Consider the following 23,722-nt stretch of genomic DNA (forward strand, 5'->3'; position numbering starts at 1 on the left):
ACAAAGCGTTTACTTAAATCAGCAAGCCTTCTTATTCTATAGTCCAAAGAATTTGTTAAATACTGAGACAAAGTAATTCACAAAGTTGTTAAAAGCATTAATACCTAATAGGATAATTTCCATTTCCCTGGTCCAGAAGCTAAGTGATATGAAGCCTATAGATAAAAGTAGAATGATTGTAAAGGCTAGAGAATGAACATCATTTTGTCAGTAATTATTACCTTAGAATTTTGTAAAGAAACAATATAATTTTAGTCTTGGGCAAGAATTAATTTTGTGGGTTTAATATGTTAAATTCAGAATTAAAATATTTTGAGATGTTTTCTTATTTTTTTAGGTCATAGCATTGTTTGTTTGCTCAGTCCAATTTCCTTTCATCATGGTACAAAAAGTACCCTTAATAATGTATGTAACTATTTTATTGCACACAGGAAGTGATATGATGATGGACACACAACATTGCAATACACATCTTGATGAATAATTTGAAGGACAGTTTTATGGAGGTTGTGAGGTATGCTTGAATGAGTGTGGACTTTGGAGTCAAAGAGATTGGACATGTATCTTGACTTTGCCATATAGTAGCTCTGTCCCCAGGGTAAGTTACTGAACCTTTCAACTTCATTCTCTGTGTATATAAAACTACTATTTTTGCATATATAAAATTGATAAAAATATTATAGATAGCAGGCACTTGATAAAATTTGCTTCCTTTCCTTTTTCATTCTTCAACATCTTCACTTTAGAGTTCTGAAATATTATACCCTCAACTTCCACATTCATCTTTTCAAAATTGAGAAATCATCAATCTCATGCAGCGACTTTAGCTTTAGTCCTAATAACATCTTTGCCTCAGAGGAGACATTTTGGAAATATTGACTCCACATCAAAGAAGGGAGCCAATCACCTTTCATATTCTTCAGAGATTGAGAAGAAGAAATCATTCCAGATAAAATGTCAGGCTGAACATTTCCATTACAATTTTCAAAAAGCCAGTGCAAACTGGGACCAAGAATTGAGTCAGAATTTAGATCTATAGAAGTAAATATCTCTTTTCTACTTGCAAGTTTAGAATTACACGTATCTCACTTCAAAGATCTAGCTTTCAGGATCTTGAGAGATTTTATTCCATCAAAATTCCCTCTTCTCCCTGTATTTTCAACTGCTTTCTTTTTATTGCTGCTTAGTTTGCACTAGATAAAAATATATCCAAATGGCTCCCACTTGAATATAAATAAATGTTACTCTCTTAACCCCATCTTTTCTTCTTAATCCTGCTGTGTCTTTCTCATTACTTTTCTGGTAGAGTCGAATGAACAAGTGGCCTACTTTCAATATCTCAATTTTGTTTCCATGTGCTTTCTCTTTTTACCTCGCAAAATCTGCTGCCCTGATATTTATAGACGTCTTCTAGTTGTGAAATTCAAAGGATAATTTCTTCTCTTATTTATATTTGAGTCTGTTTACCACTCTCACTTACTTTCAACATTACCCTGCCTTTCATGCAAGATGTGTTTCCCTTTCTTTCCCTGCCTTTCTAACTCTTCTTCTACTGCACATAATATTATGTTTCTCTGGCTTCTGCTCTCAGTACTTTTCTTTGTACAATCTCATCACTTCTCTCGACTTCAAATTATCCCCTGTATACTTATGCTTAACAATACTGTTATTCCCAAACCCCAAACACTGTTTTGAGCTCTAAATTCATATACCTAACTTTCTACTGGATGAGTCAACCTGGATGTGAATTAGACATCTCAGGTTCAAGATGATAAAAATTGGACTCATTCTTTCCTCAGATGCAGTTTTTCTCCATTTGAAAACTGTTTATATTATTGAGATAGCTTCCAAAGGCAGAAACCAGTATTTTATATATTTGCCTATTCCATACCCCCATCCACATTATTCATCCATTTAGTCATTCAGAGCATATGTGTTGGCTGCTCAGTTTATGTATGTACTGTGCTGGTTGCTTGGGATATAATGATAAACAAGATAAACCATAACTGTTCTCTCATGGTGCTTAGGGGCTAGTGGGAAGAGGGTAGACAATGGATAAGTAACAAACAAAGAAAATGATTTTAGATAATAGAAAGTAACAAAAATATTAAGCATAGTGGAGAAAGGGTATATCATTTGTGATTAGATTTAGTTGCATAAAACAAAATCTAAAATAACAGTGACATTATTGAAATTCATTTCCCTCTGATCGTAAAGAAAATCCAGTTCAGGGCTTGTAGGGATGGTAAAGAAAATCCAATTCAGGGCTTGTAGGGCAGCATCATTTTCTTTAGGGACCTCTGAGCCACATTTTTTCTACAAGTCTTGTATAGAGTTTCTATTATGAACTGAATGCTTATGTCTCTGAAAAATTAACATGTTGAATGAAACTCTATGTTCCCAATATGATGATATTGGGAGGTGGGGCCTTTGGGCAGTAATCAGAATTAGACGAGGTCGTAAGAGTAGAGCCCACACAAGTAGGATTAGTATTTATATGAGTCATGAGAGATTTCCCTTCCTGTATCTGCTCTCAGCCGTGTGAGGATACAACAAGAAGTTGGCAGTCTACAACCCAGAAGAGGAGTCTATTCAGAACCCAGCCAAGCTGGCACCCTGATCTCAGATTTCCAGCTTCCTGAACTATGAGGAATACATTTCTGTTGTTTTTAAGCCACCCAGGCTATGGTACTTTGTTATAGTAGCCTGAGCTGACCAAGATAGCTTTCAACTCAAGATCACTTCTCAGTTCATGAAGGTGTCTGGACTTCAGCCATTGAGTCTAAGTTACAAGCAGCAGTAAACAAAACTCAGAAGAGGAAAAGGAGGCATATACCAAAGAAGTTGACACCTTTTAATAATATTCCTGGAGACTCCAAAAATCATGTTCATTTCATTCTAGTTGGCTACATCATGCTGAAGGGAATGCCATCCTTTTGGCATTTTCATTGCTATTTCAAATGAAATCGTTTTATTAAGGAAGGCATGGGGAAAGAATGGGGATAGGCAGATGTCTCTGCAATGGGTGGCTATTGATTAGCCTTAGCAGGGAGGGCCTTTCTGAAGGAGTAGCATCTCAGCACATGGTTTTGATCATCACATACTATTGATTTCAACTGTTTTCTAGTCTCTATTCCCTTTTCTCCTGCCCTCTATTAGTAAAGGTCCTAGCTACCCCTCCTCTCTCTTACAGCATCTTCTCCCTAACTAGTCTCATGTCTCCAGTCTGATTACCAGTGAATCAATTCTCCATGGTGCTTCCCTAGAGCATTTTGAAATACAAATTTGATCCTTGAACTTCCTTGATTAAAATCCTTTAACGTTTTCCATTGATTCAAGGCAATATCCACAGAACTTTTTCATGAAAATCTCCCTGACCACACAATATTTTTTTTCTTCTTCTCTCACTAAATTCTGATTTCTAGGCATGAATAATGGCTTTAAAAATGTGTGTGTTTATCATCCCTCCCAACAACTATTTAAAGTTTTTGACCTTTCTTCCAAGTATATCCTTCTCCCATCCATTTCCATTAAAAAAATACACATTTATTCTTTATAATTCACTCAATTTTTTTAAACTCTTCCTGAATATCATACTTTCATGCCATGTCCCTTTTTTTTTTTTTTTTTTCGGTACGCGGGCCTCTCACTGTTGTGGCCTCTCCCGTTGTGGAGCACAGGCTCCGGATGCACAGGCTTCGCGGCCATGGCTCACGGGCCCAGCCGCTCCGCGGCATGTGGGATCTTCCCGGACCGGGGCACGAACCCATGTCCCCTACATCGGCAGACGGACTCTCAACCACTGCGCCACCAGGGAAGCCCCCCATGTCCTTATTTTAAACATACAAACCATTGCTGAAGCTCCACTACTTACAGTTATTCTTAATTTTGATTGTTCTATTGGCATTCCTTCATAAGCTGCAAGCTATCTGATAGTAGAGATTGTGGCTTTATTTCTGGATCCAATTACCTCTTCCTAAGACAAGCACATTTTGAATTAAACTCATTAACCTCCTAGGCTGAAAATTTTAAAATTATTCTCTGCTAGTATCCATCTCTTAGTTATGGCATCACTTTCTATTTATGCTATCTCTGCAGCTCCTTTTCATCCATACTATTTAATAATTTCTACATCAGCTGTCCTTTTCTGGCCATGTTCATCACATATTTGAATCTTTACAATATTATAAATTGATTTCCTTTCCTTTATTTTCTTACCATCTTGATTGCTTTTACCTGCCATTGACACAACACAGATATTACCATATCATGGTACTGGCACCAAGTTTAAATAATCCCCAATTTTTCAGTTAAGTTTATTTACTGTAGCATGAAATTTACAAGTTTTCAAGAATTAGTTCTATCTTCTTTTAAGGCTTATATTTTATTTTCACCTCTGCTACTCCATCTACCTTTTGGTCTTTGTCCATAGGGACATCTCTAGGAAGAAGGCATCACTGAGCATGAGGCATTCTGTCAGAGATGTCAGTTTCGTGGACGGTGTGGTACACTTTGGGGATGTGAGTGAGGCCAGTGGCACATAAAGCAGATGACCCAAAAGGGCCTGAAAGTTTCATGGGAGACTGAACTACCAGGTAGACATGACAGGCTGGTTCCAGCAATGTATTCTTCCACTAAAGCTTCAACTGGAAGGGATGAGGTGGGAGCAGGGATTTCTAGTTTGAAAGTGAATTCAGGGATTGTTCTATTATGTGATGCTAAGATAGGGAACCCAGGTCTAGGACTGAGAGGGAAGAAAAAAAACCTAAAAAAGATAATTTAGCAGATAGATTTAGAAGTGTTTGGTTGTGATTCTTTTAAAATCCCATTGCAAAATGTTTGCAGATTTTAAAATACTATTGCTCTAACTTCTTTTATGGATTCTTTCATAAGAACTCATATATAGTTATTAAGCACATAACTATTCCCTACAATGTTAATTTTATTAATCCTCTGGCAGCATTGCATTCTATAAAAGCCATATGCAATTAAAAGGAAGTTGTATGTGAGGTATACTTTAATGTATTGCAGTCTGTGTGAAATAAAATAGTCTCTTAGTAAAAGATATCCCCAGGAATCTAAGAGATTATACAGCTGACTTTTCTTTTTTGGTAGCAGAGTGTGCTTTGCCTTGTGAATAGGAGAAAGAATCCTCTCTCAATTCTCCCTGGAGTTTTTGCTTCATCCCATAGCAGCAAAACATCATCTGTCTCTCCTAAATTGTCAGTGATCAAAATGCTTAAAATCATACCCCTCCTTCGAAATCAAAATTAAATATTACCTCCTCCATGAAGTCGTCCCTAATCTCATCAGCCAAACTAACCTCACCCATTACTGTAGTCCCATAGCATTTGGTGTGTAGGTACATTTTGAAATTTACCGAACTCTATCTTAATTGTATTTAGTTATTCCATATCGGTCCTCCTCACTCTGTGGTAGTCTTTAGAGCTTCAGTTAGAAATATCTAGCTCAGTGTCTTCCATTAAGTCTAGTGCAGTGTCTAGCACACAGTTTTTGCACTGAGGCAGTGCTCTGCTGGTTAGACACCTGGGGTCTGGGGCTTGATTGAATGAGGGTGATTGCTGACTCTGCTCTTTTCTAGCAGTGCAACCTTAGGCAAACTACTTAACCTTTCTGTTCCCTGAGTTTCTTTATCTCTAAAATGGGGAAATATGGATGCATATCTAGTAGGATTGTTGTGCAGTTAAAAATGAGATAAATGGATACAATGGGCAGAGTTTTGTGTACTTAATAAGTAGTCCCTAAATATTACCTATTGTTATTACATGCTTGGTGAATAGATATAACCTTTAGGAAACCGAATTTAAATATACCTTCTTTCTATCTTTTAAGGCTAAACTCAAGGCTCAGTTTATGTTAAAATTTTCTTCGATACTGACTCTATAAAATTATTTTGTTTCACTGAGCTCTTCTAATGTTTACAGCATGGACCAACAAACTAAGCATTTAATTATGAACTGCTGTGTCCTATTCTCTGATTATTTGGTGTTTCCTCCCCCTTTGAATATTGTGATACATGTTCTGTGACTCAGTTGTAGCTAAAATGAGACTGTACTAGGCAAACTCAATTGCTATCTGGCAATTGAGCAGAAAAAAAAAAATAAGGAAGTTTGAGTTTGGATGCTTTTCCATTTCTTCCTCTTTCCCCCTCAGTCTTCTATATCCTCATAAGTTCAAGCCACATATATTCCACTTTGGGACATGGTGTTCTCTTGCTTAACAACGTGATCAAGCTTGAAGACAATCCATTCTCCCACTAGCTATCTATGCTGTATAGCACAGGGAGCTCAGCTCAGTGCTCTGTGATGACCTAGTGGGCTTGATGGGGGAGAGTGGGAGGGAAGTCCAAGAGGGAGGGGATATATGTATACATATAGCTGATTCACTTCATTGTACAGTAGAAACGAATACAACATTGTAAAGCAACTATACTCCAATAAAATAAATAAATAAATAAATAAAAAGACAATCCATTCTCTCCCTTGTGTTAGAAAGTGCATGTCACAAAATAACATCTCAATGTTGGAAAGAATGTTACAGTTCCATCATTAACTTGATACTGTGCTTTCTGTGAGGGGGACCCTCTGCCAGTTTACACCACATTCCCTTTTGAATTTTAATTCCTAGAATATTTCTGTGTGGATTAAACTGATATTTGTTTCCCCCAAACATATATATCCTGATCTATTTTCTGCATTTCAGAGCCATGCAGAATATAAGTTCAATCCTCTGTGACATGTTAAATTTGATATTGGAGCTAGTTCTTAGGTTCCTCCTGAATTTTTGTATCTCCAGATTGTAGAAAAACTGAACGTTGGATTCTTATGAGTAAAATCCTGGTCACTTTCCTTTGCATATGCAGCATTAAATTAATATGTCTATAAAATATTGCATTTGAATTGAATATCAGTCTCCATCTGTAAGATGTCTGTGAGAATGCAGCCTAGAATGATTATCATTATTGTTCTGGACAGTTTATTTCAATTAATATAACCTAAGAAAATGTGTCACTGTCTTTGTTTCTATGTTTGCTTGTTTTAGCACCTTTATCATTTAGGTGATTCATACCGAGTATGTAATCAAAATATTAGGTTGTTTTCTCTAAATGCATTACTATATCTGCACCAACCGTTTCAAACCATAGGGGCATAAAATAACAGATGTTTATTTAGCTCACCATTTTGTGTTGGCTAGGCAGTTCCTCTAATATAGTCTGAGCCAACTTGGCTGATCTCTGCTGGGCTCATTCATGGGATGTGGTTAGCTGGTGGGTTGGCTGGTGGTTGGCTGACCCAGGAGTGCTTCACTCACATGTCAGGCACTTGCTGGATTGTGGAGCAGGGCAGCAGAAGGCTTATGCCTTATGTTTCTCATCATGTACATTTCTTCATATGACAGTCACAGAATACTAAAATTAGCAAGAGTGGAAGCTGTTCAGCCTCTCAGGCTTAGGCTCAGAAATAGCACAGCATCACTTTTTCCACATTCTGTGAGTTAGAGCAAGTAAGAAGGCAAGTCTACCTTGAAGGGTAGAGTAATGGCTTCTACCTCTTGGATGTGAGGAGCTACAAAACAATGTGGCTTTTTTTGCAAACAAATATACTTAGTATCTTATGCTTCCACAAAAACTGTGAGTGCCTAAGACAAAGGTTTTAAATTTAAACATTATGTATAATTATTTCATCTTAAAAATATTGTATATTTTCATTTAAGCCATGCATCAAGACATTCCTCTATGTTACATACATTACAAATCAGCCAACTATGCCACACATATGATTAACACAGTTGTTTAACAAAGAGTCCTAAGCATGCCCCCAGAGAACTTTACCCCAGAGGTTGGTAGCCTTTTTTATGAGATTAATTGTTCAAATACCTACCAATCCATTTAGCTATGTTCCCTCCTGTTTTGTATTTCTCATAATTCCTTTTTTTCCCCACAAATACTCCATGAAAAATTGTGTCAGGTCTTTCTCTGGGTACAAAACATCTATTATATTTATTATAGATTATATACTTTATACACGTATATATATATATATATATATATATATATATACATTTACATGTTTTTGTACATGTATGTGTTGTGTGTGTGTAAATTCACTTCCAAGTACTTGTGAACTAGAAAAAAATAAACGGACAATGTAAGAACTGTGAGTTGAGTTTTATTCAGTGTCTTATTGCAGACTATAGCTGTGAGATGGCCTCACAGACAGCTCTGAGGAACTTCTCTGGAGAGGTAGGAGAAGAGGCCAGTATATATGCGGTTTTTGCTAGGGGATACATGCAGTCAATCATACATCTTGGTAAAAAGTTACTGCTAGTTATGAGGATGAGATATTTTAGTTAATGATTTTAGTGCTTTTCTATGTAGGGGAACATGTAAGAATCTGGGTTCATTAAAATTTTTCCTGAAATATATCTAACTATCTAAGGACCTGTTTTACCTGTTTTCCCAAAACACGGAGTGCTTATCCTATTCTTTTTTTTTTTTTTTTTTTGCGGTACGCGGGCCTCTCACTGCTGCGGCCTCTCCCGCTGCGGAGCACAGGCTCCGGATGCGCAGGCCCAGCAGCCGTGGCTCACGGGCCCAGCCGCTCCGCGGCATGTGGGATCTTCCCGGACCGGGGCACGAACCCTTGTCCCCTGCATCGGCAGGCGGACTCTCAACCAGTGCACCACCAGGGAAGCCCGCTTATCCTATTCTTTATCCTGAGTTTCTTTCAGGGTGCCCTGTAGGTTAGCGACCAACCACAGTGCCTAATGACTTGATTCTTGTAGAACTGGACTGAAGGGCAACATTCTTCTGTTTATATCCTCTTCTTTTCCAAATTGTAAATCCAGTATCACACTTTAACTTTAATCCCCTTATGCTTCCTCATTTCTTTATACTATCCACATTTTCTCTTTTACCATCTACTTTCATACCCTCCTTTAATTTCTGTCTTCTTCTAAACAATCCACTCTGATCTCATCTTCCTTTTCCATTCAGGTTATAATACTATCACTTCATAACTACTCCCTTAACCACTATCTAACTGCTCTTAAGGGCTTACCACAGGCAGGCACTGTTGTATGTGCTTTAAATGTATTAAGTATTCACAATAATCCTATGAGGCATCTACTATTATTATCCCATTTTGTAGAAGAGGAAACTAAGGCACAGGGAAGTTTCTTATCATTATACTCCTAACAAATAGTGGAGCCCTACTTAAATCACTCCCTTGCCAATATCAACATTCTTTTGTCTTCTTGTCCTTCCCTGCCTTTCCCTTTTATCACTCTTTCCTAGAAAATTGCAGGTAATTCCTCCTTCCACACCTCTAGGTGACTAAGTGATTCTGGAAAATCATTCTGTAGCTATACAGACTGATTCTAGTCTCACTGACTTATATTCTTTTTTGGATGCTTAACTAAGGCAGGATCTACTTCGAAGCACATTAAGGTTGCTGGCAGAATTCATTTTCTGGTGGTCATATAATTGAGATGCCCATCTTCTTGCTAAATATCTACCAAGTACTGCTCAGCTTCTAAAGGCCACTTTTCATGTCAACAAATTCCACAGTGGTTCACGAAATGCCAGTTCACTTTTTCAAGGTCAACAGGAGAAACTTCACAGGAATTTTGAAACTCTTCTTTCAGGAAGGGCCCAATCCCTTTCAAGGTTTGAAAGGGTTGACTGGATCACACCCACCCAGCATAATCTTTGGATTCGTCAAAAGCATTTGGGGACTTAATTACATATTCAAATTCCTTCCTTTGTCATATAAATTAACCTAATCATGAAAGCAAAATTAATCACATTCCTAGGCCTGACCACACCCAATGGGAGAGAACTAAAAGCAGGGCTTGTACACCAAGGGGCAGGAGTCTTGGAGACCATCTCAGAACTCTGCTTATCACACTCTATTTTCTCCAAAATAGTTTAACATGTACTTAACTTCTGATCTCTCCTTTCTATCTGATCTCTTGATCCCTCACTCTGAGTAAATGATTTTATTTCTTAGGAACAAGAATATAAAAGCCATCAAACAGGACACTCTCATTTACAAAATATGGGTCTCTAGGCTCAATTCTTACCCTTTCTCCATTTCAGAGAAAGAGGTATCATGTATACTTTCTAAGGTTACTTTTTTTCTCATTTTCTGGTCCTTTTGAATCCCAACTTTTTATTACAATTTTTACAGATTATAAATACTTTTATTTTTCTTCCAACTTTGAATACTTCCTTTTCTTTTCTGCAAACACCACTACTTTACACAAGTGTTTCTTAACTTTATTATTTTTATTATTATTGTTGTTGTTTTTTATTGTTTTCCTCTTAAGGAAACTTTTTAGACAGTTTTTCTTAATTTTGCCCCATGAAGTTTTAATACCAAAGATATACTCTGTGCCTCTTTGAGTGTTGTGTATCTCAGTGCTTTATACACAAAAAGAGTAAGATTTTTTTCATTCCCACTCCTTCACTAAGAAACTAATTTGTCCCTTGTGGTGATATTGTCCCTGCTGAGAGTACACTGCAGCCACTTTGACCTTTCTAGCTGCTCTCCAATCCTCCTCTTCATTATGGAAATACTTGAAAGACTAAGGTCTAACTTCCCATCCATTACACAACTCCCTGTAATTTAACTTTTGCCCTTACCATTTTTATTGAATTTTTCACAAAGGTCAACACTGTCTTATTCTTTGCTTAACCTAATGAACACATTTTAGTCCTTATCATATTTGAACTCTTTTTGACATTTACACTGTTGATCTTTTCTTTTCTTCTTGAAACTCTGTTCTTCCTTGTCTAGCAGGAAAGCAGTGTTTCCATTGTGACTTGTTTCACTCTTTTCTCTGGGCCATGTGTTTCTCTACCTTCTAGTGTTCTATTTTGGACTTCTTTTTACGTTTATATACTTTGAGAATCATCTCATCCCAGGTCTTCAACTACCACCTCTATGCTAATGATGTAACTCACTATCTCCAGTCTATATTTCTCTGTGGAGCTTCAGACATGTACACTTTCCTGATTTTCATGGCCCACAAATACTTCAGAATACTTCAGCATTCTCGTCTCCACTGCGGGTTCCTGCCTACACTCCCTATGCTTGCAAATTGCATCATTTTCAATCTAACTGATATGACAGAAAACTGAAGATCTTCCTTCTTGATTATTCCTTCCCTTTCAGTCCCCATGACAAATTATTTATAAGATAAAAAAATGACACTATCTTATCTTAATCCTTGTTCTAAATAATCTGAATCAAAACATCAACATCAACCCACTGATAGGAGTTTTTGTCTCCAATCCAAATATCCTCCAGCACATCATTTGCACTGTAGCCAGAGTCATCTTTTAAAATATAAATCTAATCATGTTTTTTTCTCAAAACCACTCAATCCATTATTCCAGATTCAGTATAAAATGCAGTATACTTTATCAATGAACTCTCTTGCCTGTCCCATTATCTTGTTACAAAACTCATGTCTAAGAATTATATCATTGAGTTTTTTTATGCAGTGAACTGTTTTTATTTAGAGCTTACAACTTACATGGGAATTTAGTCAGTTCATTGCAATTCTATCCCATTAGTGTTTGTTTTCAGCTATTTTGTTTTATTATTTTTAATTTCTCTTGTGAAACAATCCTTTCTGATAAACCCAATTTGAAATTCCTAAACCTGTCTTCTCACCAAGGTTAAGTCTAAATTCCAGGAGTTTATTTTGCTTCATAACATGGGAGAGAGACAACATATCAGGCTATATAAATATATATATATATATATATATATATATATATATATTTTATATATATACCTTACTGTGGCTTAAGGTCCCTTTACATGTTCCTTGATGATTGTCAAGGTCATATCCATGTCCCTTAAACTCAGAAAATTTAATGTGAGGCCCACAGGGACTCTGTAAGGTGGATTCAGGTCTATAAGTTTGACAGAAAGCTCCCACAAAGCATTGTTCTTTCTAACCTACTCTTCTGTGTTAAGGTGGCTCAAGGTTCTTGACAAAGGGTCTGATCAATTGGAAGACCTCAGTTGAGAAGCAGGACTCTCAGGTCTAGATATTTATTACATAACTTTGTACTACCTCCCTGTAAATTAACTTTGGCATCCTGTTACACAATTTCTTATCAGTTACTGTCAGCTGTTAACTCACTTGATTCCCTTAAACTCTCTGAAAATCTCTCTGAAATTCCCTTAAAATCTCTGAATTCCAGTACCTCCCTTGTGCCCCAGATCAGAAGCTCTGGTGAGAGGGATTTGGATAAACTTGTAGCTGATTTTTCATTCTGATCATCAGGATTAACAGGGTCTGGAGTTTAGCCTCCACTCCATTTGATAAATCTCATACCCTGGTTAGGGGAAACGGGGAGGGGTACTTTCTGGCAATATGTCTGCCTGAAGGAAGTAACTTTTCTTAACCACATTAAAGGATCACATTTATTTATAAAACTCTCCTTTAAAAAAAAAATTTATTGGAGTATAGTTGATTTACAATATTGTGTTAGTTTCAGGTGTACAGCAAAGTGAATCAGCTATATGTATACATATATCCACTCATCCACATAGTCGTGATCTAGTAATATTGAACAACTTGCAGTTTTCAAATGCACCCTGCTCTCTAGTGCTTGGGAAACTTATATACATAATTTTTCTACCCCTCTTTGATTGCTAAACAATTCCTATACCCCTTCAAAATTTAGTTCAGGGGTCATATCATTGAGGAAACCTTTTAAAATTTCTTCTCCCTTGGGCTTCCCTGGTGGCGCAGTGGTTGAGAGTCCGCCTGCTGATGCAGGGGACAAGGGTTCGTGCCCCAGTTCGGGAGGATCCCACATGCTGCGGAGCGGCTGGGCCCGTGAGCCATGGCCGCTGAGCCTGCATGTCAGGAGCCTGTGCCCCGCGACGGGAGAGGCCACAACAGTGAGAGGCCCGCGTACTGCAGGAAAAAAAAAAAATTTCTTCTCTTTCATTTTTGGCCCATAATTACTTCTTTTTTTAAAAAAAATATATTTATTTGGTTGCACTGGGTCTTAGTTGTGGCAGGAGGTGTCCTTAGTTGTGGCATGTGAACTTTTAGTTGTGGCATGCATGTGGGATCTAGTTTCCTAACCAAGTATTGAACCCGGGCCCCCTGCATTGGGAGCACTGAGTCTTATCCACTGTGCCACCAGGGAAGTCCCCATAAGTGCTTCTTTTATCATGGTGCCTCCTCATTTAGGGTTGTTTAAAGTATTTAGTGAGTAATATATGTGACCTGTTCAGCCACATGTTTCTGGTATATACTCAGCACTCAGTAACATAGAGCCCTGTACATTTTCAGTTCACAAAAATATTGGTTAAATAGTCAGTGATTAATTGGATGAATATTCTGAAATGTTATAAATCTTCACTCCAAATGTCTGTTAAAATCTTACAAAACTTTGAAAGCCTGGCTCCCATCCCATCTGTCCTCCACCAGCTAGTTTCCAACTTTTCCTCTTTCCTCTATATCTCCCTTGAAATTAATCTGTCCTTGTTCTTACTACAAAACAATTTCTGTATTCCCTGATACACTAAATATAGTCTGCTTGTATTGTTTAATTATAGATCTACTTCTCCTGCTGTCTTCTTAATTTTTAAATTGGGTCATTTGCAAGTCACATTTTTTTCTTTTTTTTTGGATAGGTACCTATTTGTATTGATTTTTTTAAAAAATGTTGAACCACCTGAGAAGGGAAGGAATTCAAGGAGCAGCCTAGGAGATTCTGTATGTAGGCCCAAAACTTTCATTCCCCAAATGGGATGCAATTAGGAAGTGGGGCCTTTGGGAGATAATTAGGTTTAGACGCAGTTGTGAGCATGGAGTCCCCATGATGGGATTAGTGTCCTCATAAGAGGATGAAGAAACCCAAGCTCTCTTTCTCTCCACCATGTGAGGATTCAGCAAGAAGGCATTCATCCATCTGTAAACAAGGGTCCTCACCAAGAACTGAATCAGCTAGCACCTTGGCCTTGGATTTCCCAGCCTCCAGAACTATGAGAAATAAGTCTATTGTTTGTCACCCAGTCTATGATATTTTTGTTTTAGCAGCCTGGACTGACCAAGATAATGAGACAATGTTTTATTGTTTTAAGCCTCTATGTTTGTGGTAATTTGTCACACATGAGTAGCAATCTAATAAGCTATTTTTACTAAAAAGATAAGAAACTTTGTTTTCTTATTGAGACTTACATATACCTTACCTTTTGTCTGTGGCTGGCTGAAGAGCACTAAGCCCATTCCACAGAAGTGCTCTATTGGAAAATACCTATGAAACACTGCAGAGGAAACAAGGTACAGCCTTAAACATCAGGATTTAGGAGAAAAAGACATTGGCACTCACCTTAGGCTAGGCTCCATGGCACCGGGGTAGATGTGGTTTTTTAACAGACCAGTTCACTCTCTGCCCCAATGAGACGATATGCTTCTTTGCTAATGACACCATACTGAGAAGGAAAGAAGGTAATCATGTAAAGTAGCTCTACCCCAAGAAGTATTAAATGGGGCACCTATATTTATCCCTTCTCACCCCACAAAATACCTTGAAGTGACACTATGGAGAGCTCATTTTAAGCTATCTGCAGAGTGACAGTTTTCTCCTTCTGCAGGAGAAGGATAATCAGGTTCATTAATCCATTCAGACCTCCAGGGTATCATTTATTAAATTGCTCCCAATGTGCCTTATTCACTCCAAGGAAATAATTTACATACTAGGGAAATTTGACTCACTCTCAAGCATATCCCATTTTAAACAATTCTCATTTTCATTCCTTGGTAGAAGGTAATAACTTATGCAAAATATGTGCAGGCATAGATTATGCCATGCTGGGAAAATATTTAAGTATTACTTTCAGGATGTCAACAATCCACGAAAAAATATCTGTAATATATAATTCAGTGAATTTAATGAGGATTTTTCCCATGTTTTTCTTGCCCTATCCCCCTCCCCAAAAGGAGACAATTAAAAGTAATGTTATATAAAATGTTAGGACCAGGAAGTATAGGTTCAGCAACAAACAGGAGAGGAAGTCATATAAGCAACTTCTCTATTTCATTATTCTGCCTCAATCCTTCGAGTGAATCCAAGCTGAAACTAGTTTGTGTTACACAAGCCACCTCCTAAACAGTTAATTGCACTTTAAGACACGTTGCTTCTCAAGGGAAACAGCACTAGCTGTCTTTTTTAGAGAGAAAATTCACTTGTTTTTTTGTTTCAATAATAAAATCATGTTTCAACTGATTAAGCTTTAATTTTTTTTCTAGAACAAGAAGGCTCCAATGATAACAAACACTTATATGCACTACATATCATGTGCCTAGGTACTTGTTCTTTACACGTCTTCAAGTATTCCTTTAAACAACCCTGTGAGGTAGATACAACCATCATCACAATTGAAAGGTGAGGAAATGGAGTCAGAGCAACCAAATAATAAAAAACTGCTTAGGAATCTCTTCATGATGAAAAACCTCTATTAGACTGCTTGGTTTTTTAAAATGTAAATATTTCACTCTCACAGAGCTAGCTACTAAACTTCAAACTGTGTAAATGCTAACATACTGAATGAAACAGCACATGAAAAGCTATTCAGTCCTCAACTATTACCTGCTGCCTCTAGGTGCTAATGAATGACTTCAAGTGAGAAAAATCGAGGCAGTTTCAGCCCTTCTACTAACCAGCTGTTCCTCCCTATACCTTAGTCATTTTATCTAGGATATAACTTGATGATGCTTATAAGATCCTTTAAGCTATGAAACTCTATGTTTTTCCCCCCCAACTTTTATCTATAAATGTATATGATTTGGGTAAAAAATAAAGTTACACCCAGGAATATGTTGAGGTGTGAATACGCAACAATCCACTCCCCCCACAAATATATTGCAAAGTTATAGTTTGGGGAAATATTTTATATAAGTAGAAGGATGGAGTAAATCTTTTAATATATTGAATTTGCTTCTCAGCAAATTACCAAATATCCAAGTCCAACTGTGATTCCAAAATATTTCTTTATTCAGACAGCAAATCACAGTTTATGAAATCAATATGCTGGCCAGCAGCAGATTGAGCGTCCTGTCCCCTAAACACAGTATTTCTCTCCGACACAGCAAAATCTTAAGATCAAATGAATAACGATTGAAAATTCTAGCCCCTCTTCTGGTCTCAAAGCAGTGGTGTGCAGAATTCTGTGAGGCTCACATTACTTCCCCAGCTGCAATCGGTCATGTATTTTAATCTTAAAAGATGAAAATTGTAGGCTTATAAGAGTGAGAGCACCATGTCCATGCTGGCAGAAGCTATTTTAAATTATTTTCTGACAGTGCAAAAATAGAGCTACAGAGAATTTAGCTGATGGATGATAGGGAATTTGGAGGACAAATCAGAAAGTCAGCTGAGGAACTGGGATTTTCCTGCTGTTGTGGTTGTTCTCATTGCTATTGTTTTCCTTCCCTGAGTGCCAAGTTTTTAATTTTGATATTTGCAAGAGAATGTCAGACAAGCCTGCATCATAGTTTCAGAACCTAGAATACTTCCAATAAAATAACAAATCAATGGAATGGATGTGACTGAAACTTTTATTCTTCCAAATGTAAATAAATTACTGTTTGATAGTCAACTACACTCAACAGATATATGATGTGGGGACATGCGTTTGCACAGATTTTTTTTTGAGACTGTTGATTTTTAATATTTTCTTTAAAAAATACAAAGGAAATTAAGTCTTTAGGTCAATACAACTCAGAGAAAGAGAAAACATGGAATCTCAGAACAAAAGGAAAGTGCGTTATTGTTTAGGTTATCAAGTTCCCACCCTCTTGATACCCGTAAAGCAAGAATTTCATTCCTAAACACAGAGGAGCCTTGAATGGTGGCTGAGAAATGGTGACAGCAGGAATTGGAACTAACAAAAGAATCTTCATTGTTTTTGATTATTTGTCCCAGGATGAATAAAATCTACTCTACGGACAGGTAAGGGAAACTTGTAGGAAAGGGACTAAATGTACCAAACACAGCAGTAAAAACCACTCTCTAGTAGAAGTGTGTTTTTCAAGGAATGAATGATGCAGTAATCAGGTAGCTGAACTACTACACTGCTGCCACCCCTGCCCCATCCCACGATAAATTGTACGGAAATGTAGACAGAATATCATCGTAACCCAGGCATTTGACTCAGTTGAGTGGGATGTCTGGGAGGTGGTGATGGAATACTGAGGAAGAGGAGGAAGCTGGTGCCAGCTAATCACATGAGCTCAGGAAAAAGCCAGTTGAGAAAAGAGGCACTGGTTGGGACTGCTACCAGGAGGGACACATGAAAAGGAGACCTTGATATTACAGCAACTTTTTTCGCAACCAGAAAGCGCATCTTTGGTGGTTTAAGGCTGTGTTGTAGATGCCAGTTTTTAATCATGTCAAAGGACTGAGGAAAAGTACAAAATAGAACAATTTTTAACAGTACAGACTCTACAATCAGAACTAGAACCAAATTTTGGCTCTTTCATTATTTCCTGTGTGACACTTGGCAAAGAGCCTAAAATTTGTCAGTGCTCATCTTTAAAAATGGGAACTCAACTTCTTTTTTTTTTTTTTTTTTTTTACAAATGATGCAAGATAATGCCTAAGAAGAAATCAAGCAAGTGCTTTTTGATGTTTCAAAGGAATGGAAGCTCTTAAATTCTACAATGTTGGGGTAGAATGTAGACAGGTGTAGGGGAGGAAAAATATCTTTGTCTTTCTGCCTTTCTAGGTTTTTGACTGGATCTCTGTAACAAAAGGCAAATTAACAAGGGAAAATTTATTTAATATAAAATTTATATGACATACAAGCCTTCATAAGGAAATGAATAAATGATTATACCTCAGTGTATTTATACTAGGTTTGATGAAGAATGGAAAGACATGGGAAAATATGATAGGACAAAACGATGAGCTAGGTGTGTAAACTGTGGGGAACTTAGCAAGGCTTTTTTTGTTCAGGTTCTCTCCGTGTTCCTCCATATTTGGAGATACTTTTCTTTCGGTTATAGAAAAGGCATTTCACATGAACCTTTGTCACCTGCTTCAGGGGAAAGTCAGAGAATCCTTCCAGCAACTGCTTTTTCTCAGATTCCTTCAGCCTAAAATATTCAACATGCCAAGGTGCCATATTTTGTGGTAGCATGACCTGAACCCCATCCCAGGGGACCCATTTTTTTCAGATACTCAAGGGATGTTACAGAAAGAAAGGAGCAGCTTCCATTTAAAAGGATTTGAAAAGACTGCAGATTTGATTTTATTTCACCTTCCTTGGGGGAAGAACTTTTAAAGGCAATATTACAGAACTAAATATAATTTGAGCTTCAAAAAAGTAATCAGGGGGCTTCCCCGGTGGCGCAGTGGTTGAGAGTCCACCTGCCGATGCAGGGGACACAGGTTCGTGCCCCGGTCTGGGAAGATCCCACGTGCCACGGAGCGGCTGGGCCCGTGAGCCATGGCCGCTGAGCCTGCACGTCCGGAGCCTGTGCTCCACAACGGGAGAGGCCACAACAGTGAGAGGCCCGTGTACCGCAAAAAAAAAAAAAAAAAAGTAGTCAGGGATTCTCACTGAAAAATTTTGCCTTTGTAAATATCTGATTAAGATCAAATAATCACCAGTATTCCTCTTTAATTATGTAACTTTGTGTTTAGAGGTGTGTAACATCCACCTTTTCTGGAGAGAAAACATCATTCCATATTTCTTTTATGTTTTAGCCAACACTCAGGCTAAACACATAGTAAGCATGCCATAACATTTGCTGAAATTAAAGGAATGATTAAACTATAGAAGGTACAGATTTTGAATATCTTACCTTAAGGAGACTATTTTTATCAACAGGCAAGAAAGGCGTTATATATGTGATTTCAAATATCTAAAGGAAAATTCAAATACTTATTCAAATATTTATTCAAATCTTTTGGACAACTCAGTTAAAGTTGTCTGATATTTGCTGAAAAATGTCTTTTAAACAATAATTGTTGAAGAATAGGAATAATAATTGTAACTAATGTCATTATTTAAAGATTCTGATAAAAGCATATCATTTTGAAGAGTCTATAGCCATAATACTTCGTAGTATTATGAGTTTTTGACTAAAATTCAAAAATTATCTTGGTGTTTGATAGAGTATAAACCCAGGTAGATAAGTATAGTTTTGTTTAAACTGCTAAATATATTAGTTAAAGTTGTCTATGATGCAAATTTCTTTAAAGTAAATTATATTTTACCATTTTTTCTATGACAAAAAGTATCTCAGAACATAGAGATGTAAAATGAAAAATGGGATTGGATGCTCCTTACCAGTGCAATTATCCTGTGAAGTGTTAAAATACTTTTAGGGATTTTGTAGAACATTTTCTGAATCTGGGGTTCATTCTCACATATTTTAAAAATTAGTCATGGAGGTTGTCATTTTCTTCCCCTGCTTATACTCCATGTCACTATCCTTTGCAGACTCAGAGGCACCAAAATTCCTTAGGATGCCTTCTCATATTTATTACCATCATATATAAATATGGTTCTGTTTCAGCACCCCAAAACGCTCCAAGTCTTACCAAAGCTTCAGTTTAATAGGCCCCTCTACTGATAAAAACTTACATGTCAGGGGCAGCTGGTTCACATCCTAAACATATCATGAGAGTCCTATGGCCCTAGAAGACTGTCACATAGCGAAGGAGAGGCTCAACTGCGTATCTGATGACCTATTTGCAAAAAAATGACTTCCCCACCATGCAAGACTCAAGCTAAGACTGACTTTTCCCCATCCAAAAATGACTGACACTCATTTGAAATTATTTCACAAGACACCCTCAGCCCCATCTAATCATCATAAAACATTTTCAAACCCTGGAATATTCCAACTTAAATAACATCTGTGATGGATAATGGACTCTTAGCAGTCTAGTCAAAATCTGAGAGGATTTAAAAATTCTAAGTGACTATTCTAATTCTTTATGTATGCAGTCTAAAATCAACCCAATTTACATTATGTACCAGAACACTTAACATCTCAGTTTGAAACTTTTGCATTTAGATATAGAATGACTTTGTTTTATTTTTTTAAAATGGTCGGACTTTACATTTTCTTTTGTAAAACTTACAGGACAGGGCCAATCCTGCTATCTTTTCCAAAAGCAAGAATGCCTTCACAAGAATTGACATCTACCATTCCCAAAATTGTAAAATGCCCACAGTCTCTGGATATTCACCTTGTAGACTTTAAAATGGATGAATTAAATAGATATTAATAAATTTAAAAAATCACTCTAGTGGGTAACCCATTACACTAATAATTCATAGCATACTTAATTATTTAGTAAATCATAGGATGAAAAATACATGTGTAATAAAATGAATGTGACCCACATTCACGTATAGAGCTACAAATACATAGAAAAAAAGCTAAAAGTATGTTTCTAACAAATACTTTATTAGGTCATAGAATTAAGTGTTTTTATTAATTATCTTTATTTTTGATTTTCTTTAATGTTGTTACTTTTATATTAAAAAATGGAGCTTAGAGCTTAAAATATGGACCAAAGATGATAAAGCTATTCATTACTCATAATTATGATGTTCTGGGATTTGGGATTTTAAAAATCAGAATTAATAGGAGAAAAGGTATGGTGTTTCTGATGAAATCTTTTACAGTATGATCAACTTCTTCACCATTCATGAAATAAAATGAGGTGAAATATTACTCAGGGACATCATAGGGTCTACTTCCTCCTCACAAAGGAAATATGGGCTGTCCAATCTAGAGAGTTCTGGAAGCAGGAATGTATACTATCTTGGAGCCTCTTTAGGACTATGTTGTTTTTACAGTCTAAAGATTCCTTCTTTTCTTTATTTTCCTACATGGCCATGATAAAGGCCGTAGGAATTCTTGTTGGAGAGATATAGGGTATTCATGTTAGTAATTGTTTAGATGTTATTATTTTCTTAAGCAAAGAGTTATGAAAATAAGAAGGAAGTGTTATATTTCACTTTGAAGATTATTTGCTGAATGAAGAATTCATGCTTTTAACTAGGCAGCTGTCATGGCTATTTACGAAAATGCACTCTCCTTGTAGCTTTAATTGTTAACAAAATTAACAAGACAAATACATGTTGTGCTTCACCAGTCTTTCTAAAGTATCTGTTCAAATTAACAATGTGAACTGAATGAATGCGTGTATGACTACAAGCTAAAAATAAATTTAAAACAGCCGAAAAACATGGTTCCCTAGCAAGAAGCTAATAGTTATGTACACATAAAAATACTTTTATACAAATATTTCTACAATAATCTTTTGTTTTTCAAAACAGTTTGCCATTAACTATGGTGACATCTTTTTTTATTTTCTAGCCGAGCTATGTGTGGATGCTTTGAGAATGAGATCAATTCCTTTAAGTATCAGTGCTTGGCTTTGCTAATGTGTTCAAAAACATACAGCATTTTGCTCATTAATAACACTTGTCTTAGTGACCCTTCATAGTAATATGAAGCAACTTAATTACTTTTGAACAGTAAATTGAAGCAGAAATTCAAAGATTTTTAAATCCAAAATTATGCTAAAGATAAAATAGATTAATGGCCAATAACATAACTAAGGCCCAAAGAGCCATGCAGCATTCATAAAGTTGCCAGATTTAGCAAATCAAAATATGGAATATCCAGTTAAATTTGAATTCCAGATAAATAGCAAATACTCCTATGACCCAAATGGGACATATTTATACTAAACAAATATTCATTGTTTATCTGAAATTCAAATACCGGCATGAACTGAATTTTATCTGACAACCCTGGGTACACAGGGATTCTGCAGTCCCCACTGCCAATCTACAAAGCTCTATATTCTTGGCCTATATTTCAGACTTGGTTTTAGAAAATTATTATACTTGTAATTTAGGGCAACTCAAGTGTGTTCATTAACATACATTTGAAAGAAACCATCACCAAGATGTATCAGGTTTATTTTAATTTATATTAAAAAAATAAGTTGCTTTATGTATTCATCTCCTTTTCAAAAATTTATTGTTGTTCCCCATCACAAAATAAAGCTTCTACCCACTATAGAGCAGATTTTATTCATTAGGGTTTTAACATCAATAGGTTTAAATTGTGTTGATAACAATGATTTATTTCTTTTAATAAAATAAGCAAAATCATGTACCTATTATTGCACAATGCATTAAAAAAGCAAATCTTCTCATATTCCATGATGTAGGTTATGTCAAAAGCAAAAATGTTTTCAAATAGTTGTCTATTCATTTACCAATATATGAATAAAACATCTTACAAAGTGCATGAATTCTTTATATCCTATCCCGACATTCTATTGTTAAGCAGACATGCTTCATCCTTAAGCTTAAAGATTTAATTTGATAACTTGGATGTTTTATCTTCTGACATCTGCAAACTTCACAAAGGTCTAGTTTTTTTAAAATTATTTTTCTTTAGGTTATTTTCAAGGTGTGTAAGTCTGTAAATATGCTAATGAAAGAGAAAGGCAATTCACTTTGTTCACTCACTTATATTCAATTTTATAAGATATAATAATTTACATAAAGTATATTCCAAGTATTCAAATAAAAATATAGACCGTTAATGTTGTTATTGTTTTGGAAGCATGTGTATGACATTGTTAGAAATATGAGTGCTAGAACTTGATTTCCTGGGTTCAGATCCTGTGTTCAACTAGATGAGTGACCTTGGGCAAATTATGCAAATTTTCTATGTCACACTTGCTTAATCTGTAAAATGAGAATAATAATAATAATGCTTTTAGCTGATAGGATTGAGGTGAGATTTAAATGAATTAATTCTTGAATAATGCTTTAAACAGTGAACAGTAAGCACTGAAATGTTAGCTGGTCATCTTCATATGTTAGTTAAACCACAAGTTTCTAGGTCATTAATATACTTTCAATTATTTTACAATGAATTGCTAGTAACTACTGTAAAGATTTTAGTTGCCTCAAACATGAATTAGTCTTGATTTTATCAAACATGTAACACTAAGCCATCATACTTATTGGTTTTGAAACTCAGTAGTATACAAATATCCAATCACTTACACAGAATATTTTGAAGAGTTGTCAAAGTGTGTAAGTTCAAAGGTAAGTTAAAGCAGTTATGGAGTGCTAATTTTAGTGCAAAATCATCTACTCTTGATTAACAGTGTCTACTACATTTCCTCAAACTTAAACATTAAACAGAAATGGTGTTAGCACTCTGGATTCAAGAACTGTCATTGTTTTGGTCCAAATTTGGGTAAGAAAATAGATCTTAGATGTTTTTGGGTAATGATCCCACAATAAAACTTCATATCATAACATAAAAAGCTGTTACATAGTTAACTTTTTATGGGGCCATGAAAATCCCATATTTCTTAAACTACATCAAAATTATACCAGCACAGGTTTCAAATTACATGACATCCAATCACTATGTTAGAATGATTTTTAAACTTCTGATGTGTGTAAACTACTCATTCTGGTGTGTCTTTGTGTGTGTGTGTTTCTTTCTTAAATATAGGTGAGATAAGCAAAAATTGAGGTATTTCTATACAGACATTAATAAACTATACAGACAGTAAATATTCAATATACATATTGAATATTTGCTCTATGTAGTTTTGGCTTATTGTTGTTGCTGTCATTGTCATTTTGATTTCCTATCA

The sequence above is a fragment of the Grampus griseus genome, assembly GCF_964374135.1.
Source record: "Grampus griseus genome assembly, chromosome: 4".
NCBI lineage: Eukaryota > Metazoa > Chordata > Mammalia > Artiodactyla > Delphinidae > Grampus > Grampus griseus.